General features: G+C 40.9%; 1 protein-coding gene across 1 annotated transcript in view; it reads left to right on the forward strand.

The window, feature by feature from the left end:
• The window catches only part of RHOBTB1 (Rho related BTB domain containing 1), a 66139-nt gene that overhangs the window by 750 nt on the left and 47832 nt on the right, over positions 1 to 17557 (forward strand). The gene's annotated exons all lie outside the window — the stretch shown is intronic.

The raw sequence follows: 17557 nt of genomic DNA on the forward strand, positions 1-17557 counted from the left end.
CCAACCCCTACTACAGAAGACGAAGTGGAAGGCCCAGCTATGTAAAAATGGACCACCCGATCCTACTGTCGCTCTGCCGTTTCTACCCTCAGCAGTATCAAACATCTCAACCGAGGAGCAGTGTCAATATTTAGACTTGGAGGAGCCAGAAACTTAGAGGGGAGCGCCAGGCGCAGGGTTCTGACTTGGTTTTGCACGTCAGCACACGAGCGGTGCCTTTCGAGCTGACTGCACACGTTTGCTGGGGTTGGGGGCGGGGAAAGGTACGAAGATCGGTATATACACAAAGGCACCCAGACCTAGGAAGACCTAGGAAGTTAAGACCAGAGGAGTCGCCTTGACTTTGAACTTCCCCCAGCCCTTGCTGTGCACGCAGCTCTGTTGAACCCCAGCCAGACGCTCAGCTTGAGGTTTCACTAGTTTGGGGCTCCCCACCACCAACCGGGGCAGTGCTGCATATTCTACACCGTATTGTGGATCCTCTCTAAGCTGCAGAAGTATGTTATCAGTAGTTTTCATCTCTGTATAACTGTGCTCTCACTATCAGCAGATATAAATAACCAATCGGCTGTGTGTACAGCAAACGCTAGGCTTTTCTAAACATACAGATAAGTTTGTTTAAAAACACTCTTCAGAAATTTGGAGTTATATTTCATTTCCGGTAACTCTGTAGATGCCCAAGAGGGTCACTGATTGCTAGAAAAGAAACACAAGCTCTTTTCAATGTAAATAATGTCTACACACCGCCCCGCAGGTGAAGTGGGCGGCAAATTATTATTCAACTGGGTTTCCTCTGAGATACCTGGATTGTATTTGGATGTATTCGTGGGAAGGGGATTTAACGTGTTCATCCCAGCGTGGAAGACTCTGAAAACTCAGTCGGAAGCAATGAAATCATAGTACTCTAAGCTTGCGCCGCTGATCGTTGTTTTGAGAGGAGCGTAAATTTAAGTGCATAGGGGCTGTGTGTGATCACAGAGGTGAAAATAGAAACATAGGTAGTTTGATGTCACTGGCACAACAGCATAACCTATTAACTATACAAATGTAATCAAATAGTAAAAACCAGAATCATTTGGACTTTTACTTACGATAATGTCCAAAAAATGCTATTTTGGAAGAATAGCGTGTCCACTTCGTTGACTTCCATATTGTTAAATGCCTGTAAGGTTTTCCTTGTTCCTATTCCTGAGTGTGTGGTTACATGCTTTATTCTGTATCATCCCCAAAGGCTCAGAAACAGACTTCCAGAAATGCTGCAAAAAGTTAACCTAGCCATTTCGGGATGTATATGACCCCAAGAAATGCCATTTTAACACTGACACTTGGCAGAAGTAAAGCAGATTCTGCCCTTTTGGGGGGAAAAAAAGGAAAACAATGTATGTTTAAAATGTCAGTGGCTCCCCATGTGCTCCTAGCAAGCAGTAGGATTTATAAAGTATTTCTCTCTTTTGTGTAGGTAAGTCCAGCTGTGAGCAGGGTGTTCTGTTCTTCACTTCCAGCGAGCCAGGTCAGTGTTCTCTGTGCAAACCCATGACCGTAAATTGCTGACATCCTGTGTCTAATTCTGAGCATGCACTTCAGAACAAGTTTCTTAGTCATTTGTCTTAAAACGGTTCGTCTTTGTCATGTTTTTATTGACTCAATTATGAATATCACAATTTCAATGATTATTAAAATTAGTCTATTCACCCTGAGCAAAGTGGTACTAAAATGGGCCTTGAATCAGTATGTGTTTTAAAGGCTTTTCATTTTCACTTTGGGGATCCAAGTGGTGCCAAAATAGCTGAAGATACTGGGGATCTGGGTGCTTGATAATTAAGATTTTACATCTATGCTAATCTTAGCGCTCTAAGCTGAAAGAAAATTGATACAATAATACTTGACATTTTTGAGCATGAACCAAAGTCCAGGTAACGTGCCGCATTCTTTATACTACGTTCTCAGTCTGCATCAAAAAAAATCCCTGTTAGGTGTAACTACTCCCTTGGTCTCCAAAGGACAGGTAAGGAATTGAAAGTTCAGAGAGGTTAGGTAATAGGTTCAATTCCTGCTTCTCTAGTAAATGGAAGAAATAATAGTTCTTTTCAAGTGCTGTCTTACTCCAAAACCTAAATTCTCTAATTGGAAAAATCTTATCTCCAGTAGAGGAACTGGGACCACGAAAGGTTAAGCGACTTGCCTGAGATAACTTGGTAATTACAGCTTATGTAGTAACATTCAGTGGCACAGCTGTTAACAAAAGAATAAATTCCATTCTCTTAAGTATTGTAAAACAGCAAAACATTAAGTATTCATATGTACTTTCTGGCATGGCCCTGTCAAAAATTTAAGAAAGTTTTTACCATGGGGTCTCTGGTTTTAAGGATCTCACAAACAGATTTAAAAGACAAGATATTAAACATTCATGTAGGAAAAGTGAGAAAATAAATCAAGATCATACATGCCAGAAGTTTGAACTGAGGGTCAATGGTACATTTACGAGAAGTTCAGCATTTTCCACCCTGTGGGACTACTTTGCAGTTCTCTGTATGCATGGAAAAAAATTTCCAAGCACATTTTTGTCAGGATAGATAATAAAAGGGTGAGAGATTGAAGAAAGACAGAATGTAGAATTTCAAACCAAGAGTTCAAAGAGTACAGGCGATTGGAATCTGGTTCTTGTGTTCATCTTTTGTTCACCCAGGCTTCCCACCAACCTGGCAACACCAAAGCAAAATTTGGACCGGGAAGTAAAAATAAGTCACAAAAAGTGTGGCGTATGTAGAAAGGGGGAGGAGGTGGGAGAGTGTTTGAGTGCTGGGGGAGGGGATGGGGAAAGGGAGAGCTTTGGCAGCTCGGAGGGCAAGAAGCAGTCACTCAAACGGATGGGATGTGTATGGATTGGTTATTGACATGTCAGCATCAAAATTGTTTGTTTTTTTTGGTGGGGCTTATATGCAAAGTAAAGTCACCTCCTCCTAGAATCTTTTGTTCTTTGTGCGCATTGGGCAGAAACTGGGAAATAGGCAAAAAAAAAAAAGCCACTAAAATGAAATGTGGGTCTGACAGGCACTCTTTCCAGATGTCCCAGGCCACTCCTGTCTTCAGACACTCCCTCCAGCTGTCCTGTCAAATACATCAGCATTTCTCTTATAAGGTTTTATCCACTGAGGGTGAATTAGAAGGTTTTACAAAGAAAGAAAGAGATAGATGCCAGTAGGTCCAGAAGAAGCATGATTACATTTCTCCACTCTGCACCTGAGTTTGTTATTGCATAGACACAGATGAATGGCAAGATCCCAGTGCTAATGAGGTACAGTCTCAGGCTCCATCCCTCTGTGGAGAAGTTTCCTTTGAATTGTTACCCAGTGGTAGTCCAGACCCCTAATGACCACTGGAATAACAATAACCAGTACTTATTATGCTCCTACTAGATGCCAGACACTTTACTGCATTACAGCTAATATTCATTATTAATTCCAGTTTTACAGAAGCCTAAGGGAAACTCAGATATGTTAAGTCAGAGAACTAATTAGAGGTAGACCTTGGATTTGTACCCAGATCTGTCTAAGAACTTGAATATATATTTGTTTTAAATATATCCTGGGGGGAAAAACCACTTTAAAAACGTTAAATTCCAGGTTATTCTTGCAGATGGTAGAGTACAGGAGTTAAGTAAGTATTCTTGTAGGGTTTTTTGAATTTTGGGGGTTTTTTTGTTTTTTTGTTTTGTTTTGTTTTATATTTGGTAACTTGAACCACACAGCAGTCTTGTCTGGACAGACTTGTTAACTCTTCAGGTCATTTCTAATATATTTTGATGGAAGTCACAATTGTAAGCAGTTGAGTCATGGAGGGTTGAATCATGGACCCAGAAAGGTTCTTAAGGATACTTAATCCAACCTCATGTAGGTGAAAAAAATCTGCCACCCAGAGAAGCAATGTAACTCACCACTCTTACAGTTCATAAGTGGCACAGCTGGAACTGAACCCAGGTTTCCAAGGCCCAGCCCAGGGCTCAATTCTATTACATAACATTGCCTGAAACGTGCCAAGTCTTCAGAAGCCTCCAACTTAGCCCAAATTACAGCTATCAAGTTTGAAATACATCTGAAACCTAATATACATCCAGAAGTGGGTGATAAGAGGATTCCAGCAATGTAAAGATAAGGTGGGTTCTAGGAGAAGCCTCACTTATCTTCACTGACACCAATATAGACCAGTCTTGCCTCGTATTCGAACCAAAACAGCTCCATACTCTTGATCCCTTCCAAGCTGTTTTTGTTGAGATACCTGTTTTCATCAAGTATGGAGCTTTTTAATTTTGTCTCTGGAGTTCTGATGTGGGTGACATACTTCTTTGAACCTTATTTTGCTCGTCTGTAAAATGCTAACAGTATCACCTCTGTCAGAGGGTTATGAGGATGCTATGAAATCACACATGTAAAACAGATAGTAGGTGCTCAATAAGGGTGAGTTCTCTTCCTAGGCTTGCTCAAGTATCTTAAGGGAAAATGTTATAACGCATAAGGGCATTCATGTCATGTTGCTGCTAAATGTTCTTCAGTCATCTGAAGTCTGATATTGCAAGGGATGATTATAGTGACCTTTTTTCTTGGGTGAAAATGGGCCCAATCGTGTCTCAGTACCAGTGGTGTCTCTGAGTACCCGTGGCGTGGGCACGCCTGGGTACAATTACATTTGTCTTCTTCATGATCTAGGGTTGCCAGGGTTTACTTGAATTATTTTATTGCTTCGGTTTCTACCTCAGACTAATACCAAGCTCCTCTTGGAGATTTGTGGCTCTCATTTCCTTCCAGACACTGTTGAAGTATCTAACGTGTTTTCCACATAGACCTTTGCATCTCAAAGCATCCACTATGTTTTCAGCCAAATAACTAAGAAATATTTCCAGAGAATAGTGTTGCCAGTAAAGCATTTTTGCTTTCAATTTCAAAACATGTGAGAGCTTCCTCCCATCATTTCAATTAACTCTAGTATTGAATCTTTCCTGTGCATTGGCCCTGTCTTTTCTCTTTGTCCTGGGTTGCCGACTGCTTTATTGATTGGGAAAAACGTAAGCACTACAATTTCCCCCTTTCACCCTCAGCACTTGATAGCTACCCTGGCCTAAATTACATCTCTGGGAAGTGTTTCATCACACTCCTCTCTCCAGCTACCACACTTTGTCATGTGGCCCTTGCTGCCCTGCTTTGGGTTTTGGGAACCAAGCCTTTGGCAATGTGTCCTATTCATCATATACATGCAGGAAAGCTACTGAGAACGATTATTTTCTTACTTGCACTTTTCCCCCGTTTTTGACATTAATAATCCAAGTGGCCTAGAATGGCCTTTATTTTCCTAGTGGCTCAGTTTCCCTTTTCAGTATTTGACAGATGTGACAAATGGCAAGATGTATGTCCTTTTCTTCAGGCTTAGGTGTAGCAAGGGGCTCCTCACTGATGGCAGCGCTACTGGTCCGAGGACCACATTTTGAGTAGTGAAATATACTGTACTCTCTAAAGTATAGTCATTACTCTATCTGATGCTGAAACTCATGCCTTGGAGGCTGTAAGGCTCCCATCTTATTTTGTTTGTTTCTTTCTTAAATTATAATAGAGAGTCATGGAGTCTTAAACTTGAAAGGGATATGCTGGTAAATCAACCAGCACTCTGGGGAAAAAAGGAATGCATTTATGTGCATACATAAGTTGATTAAAAATTTTACTGACAAAGGATGTGTGTAGCATACAATTTATAAATAATAATAAAATAAAGAATACTCTTTGTCGTGAACTCCATCTAGCTAATTGGTTAGTCTCACAAAACACTTGTTGCTTTTTGAGAACTCACCTATGGTACAACTGATGAGTGTAATTCCCATATAAACGTTGTCTGATATTTTCCCTTATGTTAATGAGTAAGATAAAAGTGAAATAACGAAGACATATGTCAGAACTGTACGCATTCATCAAAGATATGGGGGCTTCCCTGGTGGCGCAGTGGTTGAGAGTCCGCCTGCCGATGCAGGCGACACGGGTTCGTGCCCCGGTCCGCGAGGATCCCACATGCCGCGGAGTGGCTGGGCCCGTGAGCCATGGCCACTGGGCCTGCGCATCCGGAGCCTGTACTCCGCAACGGGAGAGGCCACCATAGTGAGAGGCCCGCGTACCGCAAAAAAAAAAAAAAAAAAAAGATATGAATGACTTCTTTGCTGAACCAGATAACAGCTTTTAAATACAATAAGATATTTCCTTAAATGTACTATTCATAATGTAACAGCTAAACATATTACACACTTTTAAGTTTAATCTGCATTATTAACATTTTAAAATCACTTTCTTAAGTCAAGACAATCAACAGAACAATAAAGCAAGCCCTGATGTGAAGCGGTTGCCAATTTCACTGGTATAAATACTCCCATCATGGCCAGTTTGAAGCCATCATTGTGACTGAGCTGGAATTGGAAAGAGATGGTACAGTAGCACACCATTATATAGCATTTCCACCATACAGATAAAATGTGCACGAATGACCTCAAAATATAGATAACAGTAAAATAAATACAAAGTGGTGAGTTCTGAGTAGTACCTTTGTTTTTAGTATACTTTATTGAATTGAAACGTTATCTGCTTTAATTTTCAATACTGACCCTATTTTAACAGTCTTGCAAAAGTCCTGAAAATTTAACAGTTGGTTTGTGGGCTTGTAGAGGCTGGCTCCAGCGCACCGCTGGATATGGCTCATCTGGTCCTGGTGATTCTCAGCCTTTGCTATACACTGGAATACCCCCAGGAATTTACAACCTACAGCTTTAGTAAATTCATGTCAGGGCCCAGGAATCTGAATTTTTAAAACATTTTTATTGAACTGTATCTTATTTCAAGAAAAATACACAAATCATAAGTATATAACTTAAAGAATTATCACAAACTGACCACACACTTTCACCTAATCTAACCAACACCTAAATATAGAAATAGAACATCACCAGCACCCAGAATCCCTTCTTAAGCCCCTATTCAATCACTACCCAATCAAGCCAACCACTGCCTTGACTTCTAATACCAGGGATTAGTTTTGCCTGGTTGTGAACTTTTATATAAATGCAATCTCTTTTGTGTCTGGCCTCTTCCCCTCAATATTACGTTTGGAAGATTCATTATAATATATGCAGCCGTAATTCATCCATTGTTTTTTAAAGAAGCTCTTCAATTTTATCTTTAAAAATTTTTTTATTTTATTTATTTATTTGGCTGCACCAGGTCTTAGTTGCGGCACGTGGGATCTTTGTTGCGGCATGCGGGCTCTTAGTTGCAGCATGCATGTGGGATCTAGTTCCCCGTCCAGGGATCGAACCCGGGCCCCTGCATTGGGAACGTGGAGTCTTACCCACTGCACCAGCAGGGAAGTCCCAGTTCATCCATTTTTAGTGCTGTATAATATTCCATTGTGCAAACAGGCCCCAATTTATTATTTCTATATCCATCGTACTGTCGATGGTTTGTTTCCAGCTGTTGACTATTACAAATAGTGCTACCAAGGACATTCTTGCGCAGACAGCAGTATTTGAAACAAAACAAATTCCCCCAGTGATTCGAATGAGCAGCTGATTTCGTGACTGCCTTCTCTATAATTTCCCCTCCTGTCTTTGATTTCTCATATGATGTGACCAAAGCTATTGCTTCTTTCGTGTGAATGTACTTTTAACACCTTAGGCCGTGAAGCTGTGTGCTTGCATTCATTACAGCATGTCCTCCTGGCTCTTTTCAATATAGGTTCACCAACACCCCCTTTCATCAAGACATCTGCTCTTGTGCACTCTGAGTAGAGAGGAGATTTGGCCTCACATCAATAGCCTGGAGGAATATCAGACATGGTGGAGATGGAGCCAAGGCTAAATTTGGCAGCCGATCCTTAAGGCTCCTGGAAAGAGGCTTCAAGGAAGGGAAATTGTTTCCCTTTGTGTGTATCAAACAAAAATCAACGGCAAACCTTCGGAATATTTCCAATTCTAAATTTTTAAAAAATTGATTTATTTGAAGTAGACCAGGGACTCTCTTCTGACATGAGAACTGACATCTCTCAAAGTCTCATGATTTGATCTGGAAAGAGTATGGAAGGAGGTGTTCCCATGGGCTTGTTCTACACCTAGTGTGCAGCCGGTGTAGCCTTGCTGCATTGTTCTAGGCTGAGTGGCTGTGTAATTTGTGTCTTTGGGCCTATTGAGATATTAGTTCCTTTGATAGAAGTCAAGGGAGCTGAATGACCAGGAGCTCCAAGATGATGCTGTTGATGGAGTAGGATGGGTGCTCAGAATGGAAAGAAAGGTGCCAACAGCAGCAAGGCTGTTTCCTGCCATATGAAAGGCAACGTCACTTACAGCTTTCATGATATGCAGAGAAGAAGTAAAGAATAGACACTAATTCCACTTAATGAAAGAAGAATGTATTCTCACACACATAAATATCATAGTCCCTGGTTTTCCTACCTCCCCAACCTCACTTTTTTGTAAAATGTCTTTGTTATAAAATAACACATGTTCATTATAGAAAAGATGGAATATGTATGTAGATAAGAAAAAAAGAAAAATTAAATCAGTTATAATCCCAATTGGCATTAATATTTTAATGTATCTCTATCCCAAATATTTTTGTGTATATTTAGGTACATAATTTTTTTTAGGTACGTGATTTTTAAGGAATGGTGTTACTCATGAACCTCTAACTGAAATAATAAATGTACTCCTATAACATATTTTTAACTGCTATATACTCTCCCATTATATGGACACTTTTTAAAAACCCCTCCCCTGTGGTTGGATTTCTAAAATTGTTTCCAATATTTTGTTTCCACAGTAATATGATGAACACTCCTTTAATGGAATCTTTTTGTAATCCTAAATCGTTTTTTAGGAGTAAAGTCTTATAATTGGATGAATGTTATGGACATTTAAAGTCTTTTGAGTGCCAGTGGCACTCCAAAATAATGATACCATCTTCCACTCCCACTAACAGTGCCTCGTCCTGCTTTTAAATAATGTACAATCTTTCATGTAATAATTCCTACCTAGAGTTGGAGGGTATAAGAACATGTTCTGAAAATACTAGCTAGAATCCACACGTTGCTGGCAGCCAATAACCTCGAATAAAATAAGAGATTTTTAAGGTTTTTGTCTACCAGCATTTTTGTGTTTCTGGTCTAATGTTGCTAAGAAGTCCTGGGGGGCAGGTGGTGGTGGGGGAATAGTTTTCTTCATTTGCCTGAATGAGAGCATAAGCTAATCCTAACCGACATGTTATATAGTCTCATAAATGATTAAATGCAATTGTTTGATTGGCATCATATCTGAAGGTTTCGCAGCAGGTGGTCTTTTGGTGCTACAGATGCTAACCCAAGTGACATCTTTAGAGAATACTTGCAATGAACAATTTATGACAGAGGACTATAGAGACTTCTCTATACAAGGATGGATTTTTAAGGGCATCTAGTCTGCAGACTTGATATGAGCTTTCTCAAACGAGCACTTTGACATCTCTTTAAAGACTTGACCAATATTTTAATTATCAATTCTTGACAAAGCTTCCTGATCCAGCCCTTAGCTAAGGCTCACCCACATGAGGACTACAGGCCCTCTGAAAACAATGCATAGTGTCTTTTGTTGCTTTATATATATTTTTGACTTTAAAAAAGGATATTGAAGTATAACATGCATAGAGAAATGTGTCTAGATCACAAGTGTACAGTTTGATGAATTTTTGCAAACAGAACATACGTCTGTAACCAACACCTAGATCAACAACCCCACTTCTGGTCACCACCCCACTGCACCCTCAGTATGTCTGAACTGCTTCAAATTTTATGTCCTGGGTAAGTCACTCATTTACCGAATTTGATTTTTGACTGAACCCTTCCTTAATATGAGCTAGCTGCAGTCAGCTTTGATCAAACTATCTCCCTTGTAACTGAGAATATGTAGAATCTGCCTTTCCGAGTAAAAATTATAACATTAAATTCACGCACTGAGTGTGCAATATTTATGTGTTTGTGATTTTCAGGTATACAAATACACAACAGGCATACAAACGAATTTGGAACTTCTTTTCTTAATGAATATAAAGCTGATTATACTACATTATCCAACTTAAAAAAACCTTAACTACAGTTGATTGCCACAGAATAGTTCATGGGCTAAGTTCCCAACAATTTCTTAAAATTGCTCATTTTCGTTACCATACGTATTCCCTTTAAACACTCAGAATTTAAAAGCCAAGAATTTTTCATCTCTTTGAGATAGAATCGTATATTAAGTATCCTGGTTGTCCACAGCTGTCTCTTTTGGCTCAATTGCTATGTCTGATATTCAGCAAGATATCATTTAGGTTCCTATGTTCTTTTTTCTTTTGCGGTACGCGGGCCTCTCACTGCTGTGGCCTCTCCCGCTGCGGAGCACAGGCTCTGGACGCGCAGGCTCAGCGGCCATGGCTCACGGGCCCAGCCGCTCCGCGGCATGTGGGATCTTCCCAGACCGGGGCACGAACCCGTGTCTCCTACATCGGCAGGCGGACTCTCAACCACTGCGCCACCAGGGAAGCCCTAGGTTCCTATGTTCTTTTTAGTTGAGAGGTTGAGTCAGAAAAAAATAGGTTTAATAGGCTCACTATGCTTTTTAAATACATGATTTTGAAAAACAATTAATCTATCATCAAAAATCATTTTTTATTATTACTGGAGTGTACCAGTGTACTCTTAGTAGAATTAACAATCAAGGGTTATGCTTATGTACTCATTACTTTTTTAAAAATAGTTTTCCCATTATAGAAGTAACACATCTAAGAATATTATTCACCCAATAAAAAGGAATGAGGTACTAATACATGCTACAACATGGATGAACTTGAAAACATTATGCTAAGTAGAAGAAGACGGACACAAAAGGCCATCTCTTGTATGGTTCCATTTATAAGAAATGTCCAGAGTAGGAAAATCCATAGCCACAGAAAGTAAATTAATGGTTTCCAGAGCTGGAGGGAGGAGGGAATGAGAATGTCTGCTAATGGGCACAAGGTTTCTTTTAGGGATGATGAAAATGTTCTAGAATTAGATAGTGGGAATAAGTGTACAACTTTGTGACTATAGTAAAAAAAAAAAACCCTGAATTGTACACTTTAAAAGGGTGAGTTTCATGGCATGTGAATTTTATCGCAGTTTACCAAAAAGAGGTAATATATTTTCACTGTAGAAAATTTGGAAACTACAGGAAAGCAGAAAACTGGCAACAAGTTACAGCCCCATGATCCAGCCACAATCACTGGCGTCTGTTTAGTGTACTTCCCTCCAATTTATTTTGCATGTATTGTTGCAGGAGGAGGAGACTGGTATCGTTGCCCTTTAGATGGCAAGCGCACAATTTATTAAATTTTAAGTATTCACTTATCAAAACCCACCCATCTCTTCCCCTCCAAACAAAGGGCAGGTCCCCAAGGAAGATCCATTCGTTGGCTGAGGGGAATGCACGTGAGAGAGGCAGAGAGCAATGGCCAGCCCTGTGAGAGGGGATGAAGCAACACCTGAAGGGAAAAGCTCTAGGGTCCCGAGAGGCAAAAAGACAGGTTTGAGCAGTTGCCATGGAGGCAGAACTCTTCAGGGAAACATCCCAAAGAGACTTTTTAGAAGTTTCGCTGCAAGATGCCTGATACATTATGTGAACCACATCTCTCTATTCTTCAAGACCTGTATTGTTTTCAGGGCTTTCTAAAAGTCACATTTTTGTCCCTTTTAGATGTGTCACTGTGGTAAGGTGGTACTTAGAGGGAGAGAACAAGGAGGCTTGATTTTATTCGAGTTACACATATTCATTTTATGTAGTTTTTGTCAACTATATTTCAGATGACTCTCCTGCACTTTCCCCTCCATAGTGATACATTAGCACTTCTCTCAGTTACTGCAAACTTAATGTAAACATAATTTTAAATAATGATAATCTTAACAGATCAGACTTACTGAATGTTCTCTTGACGGCTGGCATAGTGATTAAAATATTTTACAAGCATTATCTAATTTCATCTTCACAACCACCATTGAGGGAAGTCATTATCCCCAGTTTACAGACAAGGAAATAGAGGCTTAGAAAGATTAAGTAATTTGCCCAAGATCACATACCAAGTACCTTAAATAATTATCCCCCGACTTATCATAGACAGGTGGTTTGCAATTTTTCCTTATTCTTAATAAAGATGTGATAAATATATTTGCTTTTAAAACATTTTCCATTTATAAAGTTCTTGGATGGGTATTTTTCAGATTTCCAAGTGGTTGAGTTTCTTGGTTGCTGTCATAATACCTTTCCTCTTAACTTTTTCATTTATTTCTTTGTGGCTAGAGAATTTGGTTGCTATAACTTATGTTTTGAAGGATATTTGTCTTTATGATCAGTCCATATGTAGTCAACTTTTATAAATGTGGCAAGAACACTTGAAAAGAAAGCACTCTCTTATAGATTTTTTTTTAAATGTGGGGTATCTATTAACTTAATGCCACTTTTTATGCTACTCAAGCCCTCCGTGTGTTGTATCTCACTTTTGCTTTCTTCATCTGATGGTGATTCTGATTATTCATCTCATGTCAGTTATTTGCATTAACTTCTCTTTTTACTTATAGAATTTGTCTTCCTTTTTATTACATGCCTTTTAATCTATGAAGGGTCATTCTTACTGCTATGCTTCTACTATGAATTGCCCTTTTTTACCTTCTAATTATCTTTTACAGATAATTTTTCTATATAAATTTGAAACCAAAGGCTAAATAACTGTAGGCTGGTCTTATATTCTCGACTGGTTCTGGTTTCCACAGTTCTTTGAAACTGAAATGTCCATTTTTTTCATTTTTAATTATCTCTGGGTGTTTTGGCAAGTATCTTTGAGCAGTTTAATTCCTTAAAGACATTTGAGGTTTTGCCCCAAGTCTTTTTTTTTTTTTTTTTAGTAATGCAGATGACTTTTTTTTTTTTTTGGTCTGCATTGGGTCTTAGTTGAGGTACACGGGATCTTTCATTGCAGCGTGTGGTCTTCTCTCTAGTTGTGGCGTGTGGGTTTTCTCTCTGTAGTTGAGGCGCGCGGGCTCAGTAGTTGTGGCGCGTGGGCTTAGTTGTCCCACGGCATGTGGCATGTGGGATCTTAGTTCCCCGACCAGGGATCGAACCCACGTCCCCTGCATTGGAAGGCGGATTCTTTACCACTAGACCACCAGGGAAGTCCCACCCCCTGAGTCTTTAATATCCAAAAATAACTTTATGTTGCCTTCACACCAATATTAATTTGACCTGATTCACAAATTTGTTATTATATCACTTTCCTTTGAAAGCTCTGTGGTTTCTACTGCATTAAAATAATGCATTGGTGAAGTATATGGTCATCTGTATTATCCTTTCTTGATAGAAATGTTTTTCGCCATTAGTTTTAGAAGATGTTTTGCTAAGATACTTACAGGATTATTATACAATTATTTTTTGCTGAAAAATATATAGCTTTGGAGTCTTCTTATCTTCTCCTTCTTTTTCTCCCCACTACATCCTCCTTTTAGTACTGGGAAAAATTTGTTCTATTAAATCACATTTTGCAACCTTATTTCTTCAAGAGCCCTACTATCTATGGGATTGCTTTTCAACAGCCTCTTACCTGATATCTTCCGTTACATCATTTTCAGATGGCCTTCCTTCTATATTTAGAGTTTCTCTTGTTTGGCCTCTACCTCACGAATTCATTTTACTACATTTTCAAGGCTGCTATTGACTGTTGCCAGTATGGTTTTGAATTTGGCTGACTCATATTCCATTTATACATGGCCTTTACTTACCATGTCCTATTGCCTACTTATAGCCTCATCTGCTGTTAGTACACCTGCATTATCTTCTTTTGTGTGATCAAGTACATGGATAGGATTTCTTTTCTTATGTTTCTTAAAGCATATCTACTTCAGTAGAAGAATCTTCTCTATGTCTTTAGCTAATTGCTTGTACTTTTCCTTTTTTATTAATTTTAATTGGAGTATAGTTGATTTACAATGTTGTGTTAGTTCCTGCTGTATAGAAAAGTGAATCAGTTATCCACATACATATATCCACTCTTTTTTTTTTTTTTTTTTTGGCTGCGTTGGGTCTTCGTTGCTGCACGCGGGCTTTCTCTATTTGTGGTGCGCGGGCTTCTCATTGCAGTGGCTTCTCTTGTTGCAGAGCACAGGCTCTAGGCGCACGGGCTTCAGTAGTTGCAGCATGTGGGCTCAGTAGCTGTGGCTCACGGGCTCTAGAGCACAGGCTCAAGAAGTTGTGGCACACGGGCTTAGTTGCTCCACGGCACGTGGGATCTTCCCAGACCAGGGATCGAACCCGTGTCCCCTGCATTGGCAGGCAGATTCTTAACCACTGTACCACCAGGGAAGTCCTTCCACTCTTTTTTAGATTCTTTTCCCATATAGGTCCTTACAGAGTACTGAGTAGAGTTCCCTGTACTATACGGTAGATTCTTATTAGTTATCTATTTGGTATATAGTAGCGTGTACATGTCAATCCCAATCTCCCAATTTATCCTTCCCCCGCACTTTCCCCTTTGGTAATCATAAGTTTATTTTCTACATCTGTGACTCTGTTTCTGTTTTGTAAATAGGTTCATTTGTACCATTTTTTTAGATTCCACATATAAGCACTATCATATGATATTTGTCTTTCTCTGTTTGACTTACTTCATTCAATATGAGAATCTCTAGGTCCATCCATGTCGCTGGAAATGTCATTATTTCATTCTTTTTTATGGCTGAGTAGTATTCCATTGTGTATATGTACCACGTCTTCTTTATCCATTCCTCCGTTGATGGACATTTAGGTTGCTTCCATGTCCTGGCTATTGTAAATAGTGCCGCAATGAACACTGGGGTGCATGTATTTTTTTGTGTCCGGGTTTTTAATAGACCATATGTTGAATGGTCACTGTTTAGTCCATGCATATAAAGAAGGATTTATGCTGGCCAAGGATTGAAGCATATTTACATTCCAAATGCTTGGAATAACCTTAGGCTTTCAGGGACCAAGGCAGGGCTCTGTAGAGATCCAGGAACCCACCCAGTCCCCAGCGGACAAGCAAAGCTACTCAGTTTGGTTCGGGTTGAGAGGACTTGGGAGGGCGAGATAAGGACTAACGTGAGGAGTGTCACCACAGAGGATATGCCGACGTCCAGCCTTGTACGCCCTCAGCGCACTCCCTCTGGCGTCAGTATCACAAGCTCAGTCACTTCTGTCTGCAGTGTCAAAGCTGAAACAGCCTGGTGGAGGCAGCTGAAGGAAGCAAAAACCAGTCTCCTCCATGCTCGGTGCTGTCTGCCCGGCCCAGCCTCAGGAAGGGGCAATGATGGCAGCCTGCCGGTGTCATAATGGCTCTCCAGCGGCTCCACAATCTCCTCTTTCCACCCTGTCCCAGTGAGTCCATCTCGCATCACTCCAGGCATCTGTGGCAAAGAGCCTCCTGCTTCCCTCCAGGCCAACTCTTTTCCCCGTGGAAAAGAGTGACCTTCTCATTTGGCTCCATGGAAGTGAACTGGGTGGAGATCTTTTCAGTTTCTGGTGAAAGGATACTTCTTCTTCTTAGTTTCTGGTACTGTTTTGGAGTCTGCTATCTGTACAGAATAAGGTTAATTTTAGTGAGATGTGGGTAGAGGGGGGTCCAAGGCATCTGTGCTTTCATGGCTAACTTGCCTTAAGTCCAGCTAATTGCCTTTTGTGATGTGGCTCTTGTAGGCATAGACTGAACTCTGTCTTCCAGACTCATGTTCATATCAGTTATGAATCTTTCTCCCTATGTAGTGGATACATATGCCTCCCTTTTCCTCTTCTTTTTCAGCCAAGCAGTGAATAGAGTTGGGAATCCCTTGAATTAGGATGTCAAAGTCTAAAAGTAGATGAGAACTTTATACATCCCTTATACATAAATATTATCAAGATTCATAACTTGGCTATAGGCACTAGAGCACAGTGAAAGACCACATTTCTTTATTTTTCTAAATCAGGTCCAGCCCGAAGCCACTCTTATCTGCCTGTATCGGGGCTCCTCCCTGCCCCCTGCCTTCCCGTTTGGTGGAGGGGCCTGGACCTTGGTCCGTGGTGGTTCCCATGGTTACTGATGCTCTTCCTGCTGGGGGAGCCATGGCTGGTGCACTGCCATCTGTCAGAGACAGCTCTCATGATGGGCCACACAGATGTCCCTCAACGTGTTCCTCTGCAGGCTTGGCAACATGCCGCAGCTTTCGAGGCCATGGGCTTAATGATCAGTCACCAGAGACAGCCGAGCGCCAGGTCTCTGCCAGCCCCAGGTGGAAGGTTTCCTAAGGAAGGTGGAATGACTGTGCTTGTATATGCAAGTGAACAGATATCTACGGCAAGCCACATACAGCCAAGGCACCATGAAAGGATCTGAGGATTTAAAGGTGAATAACAGTCTCTGTTGTCAAAAGTGCATAATCTTGGTGAGGTGGAAATGAGATACATATAAGCCTAACTGTGAATATTACAAAACAAGATTTTGATAAATACCCTAGGAGACAGGATAAAGGGAGAATGTGCTAAGTGCTTCTCGTTGCAAAATGAACTTGAATCTTTCTGCTTCGCTCCATCTCTGCTGATTCCACCCTGGTCCCAGCCACCACCCTTTCTTTCCCTCCTGGAGAACTTAGAGCTTCCTAGCTGGGCCTCGGCCACTGCTCAGAATCCCCCCACATGCTCTCCACACGGCAGTCTCGGTGAAACCAATGATCCTTTAAAAAAAGCAAATCAGAACCTGTTATTCCTTTGCTGAAAACACCTCAGTGGCTTCTCACTTCATTGAGAATAACATCGAGACTCCTGACCGTGGCCTAAAAGGCCGTGTGTGACCTGGCCCCTTCCTGCCTTGCAGCCCTCTCTTGCCCCAGTTCCCTACACTTGAGCTTTTCCCACCTGCTTCGTTCCCATCTCGTGACGGGGCCCTTCTCATTTCTTCAGAGAGCAGGGAAATGGAGCCTCCTCGTGGAGACCTCCCACCCATCATTTCCTCTCATAACCCCTTTCGTTCTTCCTCAGGGAGCTTATCAAATGTACAGTTATGTCCCCAGGTTTAGTGGTCTCTCCCCACCTGACTGTGAGGGTCCCTGAGGGCCAGCACCACCCCTGGCCTGTCTGCTGCTGTCCACCTGTAGGCCTGGCACTCACTAAGTGCAGCCTCTGTTTCTTTAACTATGACAGCCCGAGTCCTAAGAACTATTTCAGCGGGTGGATCAGGGGCACGAGAAAGGGCATTTGAGCAGAAATAATGGCACAGTCAACATCAAAGGTGGGGGTTACATGGCATGTTTGTAGGCATGTAGCACACACTTTACTTATGGTGGCTTTGAAACCTACCCTGGAATTTGTATGCACCTTTTAAGCTGTTTCCGATTTGTTGTTTATTTTTTCACTGAGACAGCACTTATTAAGGGCAGTGGATAGATAGAAGGAGAAGTCTATTTCTAATCCTGGCCCACCTTCCCCACTGACACTGAGTTTTAAAAAATGAAG

Source organism: Phocoena phocoena, chromosome 16 (genome assembly GCF_963924675.1).
Source record: "Phocoena phocoena chromosome 16, mPhoPho1.1, whole genome shotgun sequence".
Lineage (NCBI taxonomy): Eukaryota > Metazoa > Chordata > Mammalia > Artiodactyla > Phocoenidae > Phocoena > Phocoena phocoena.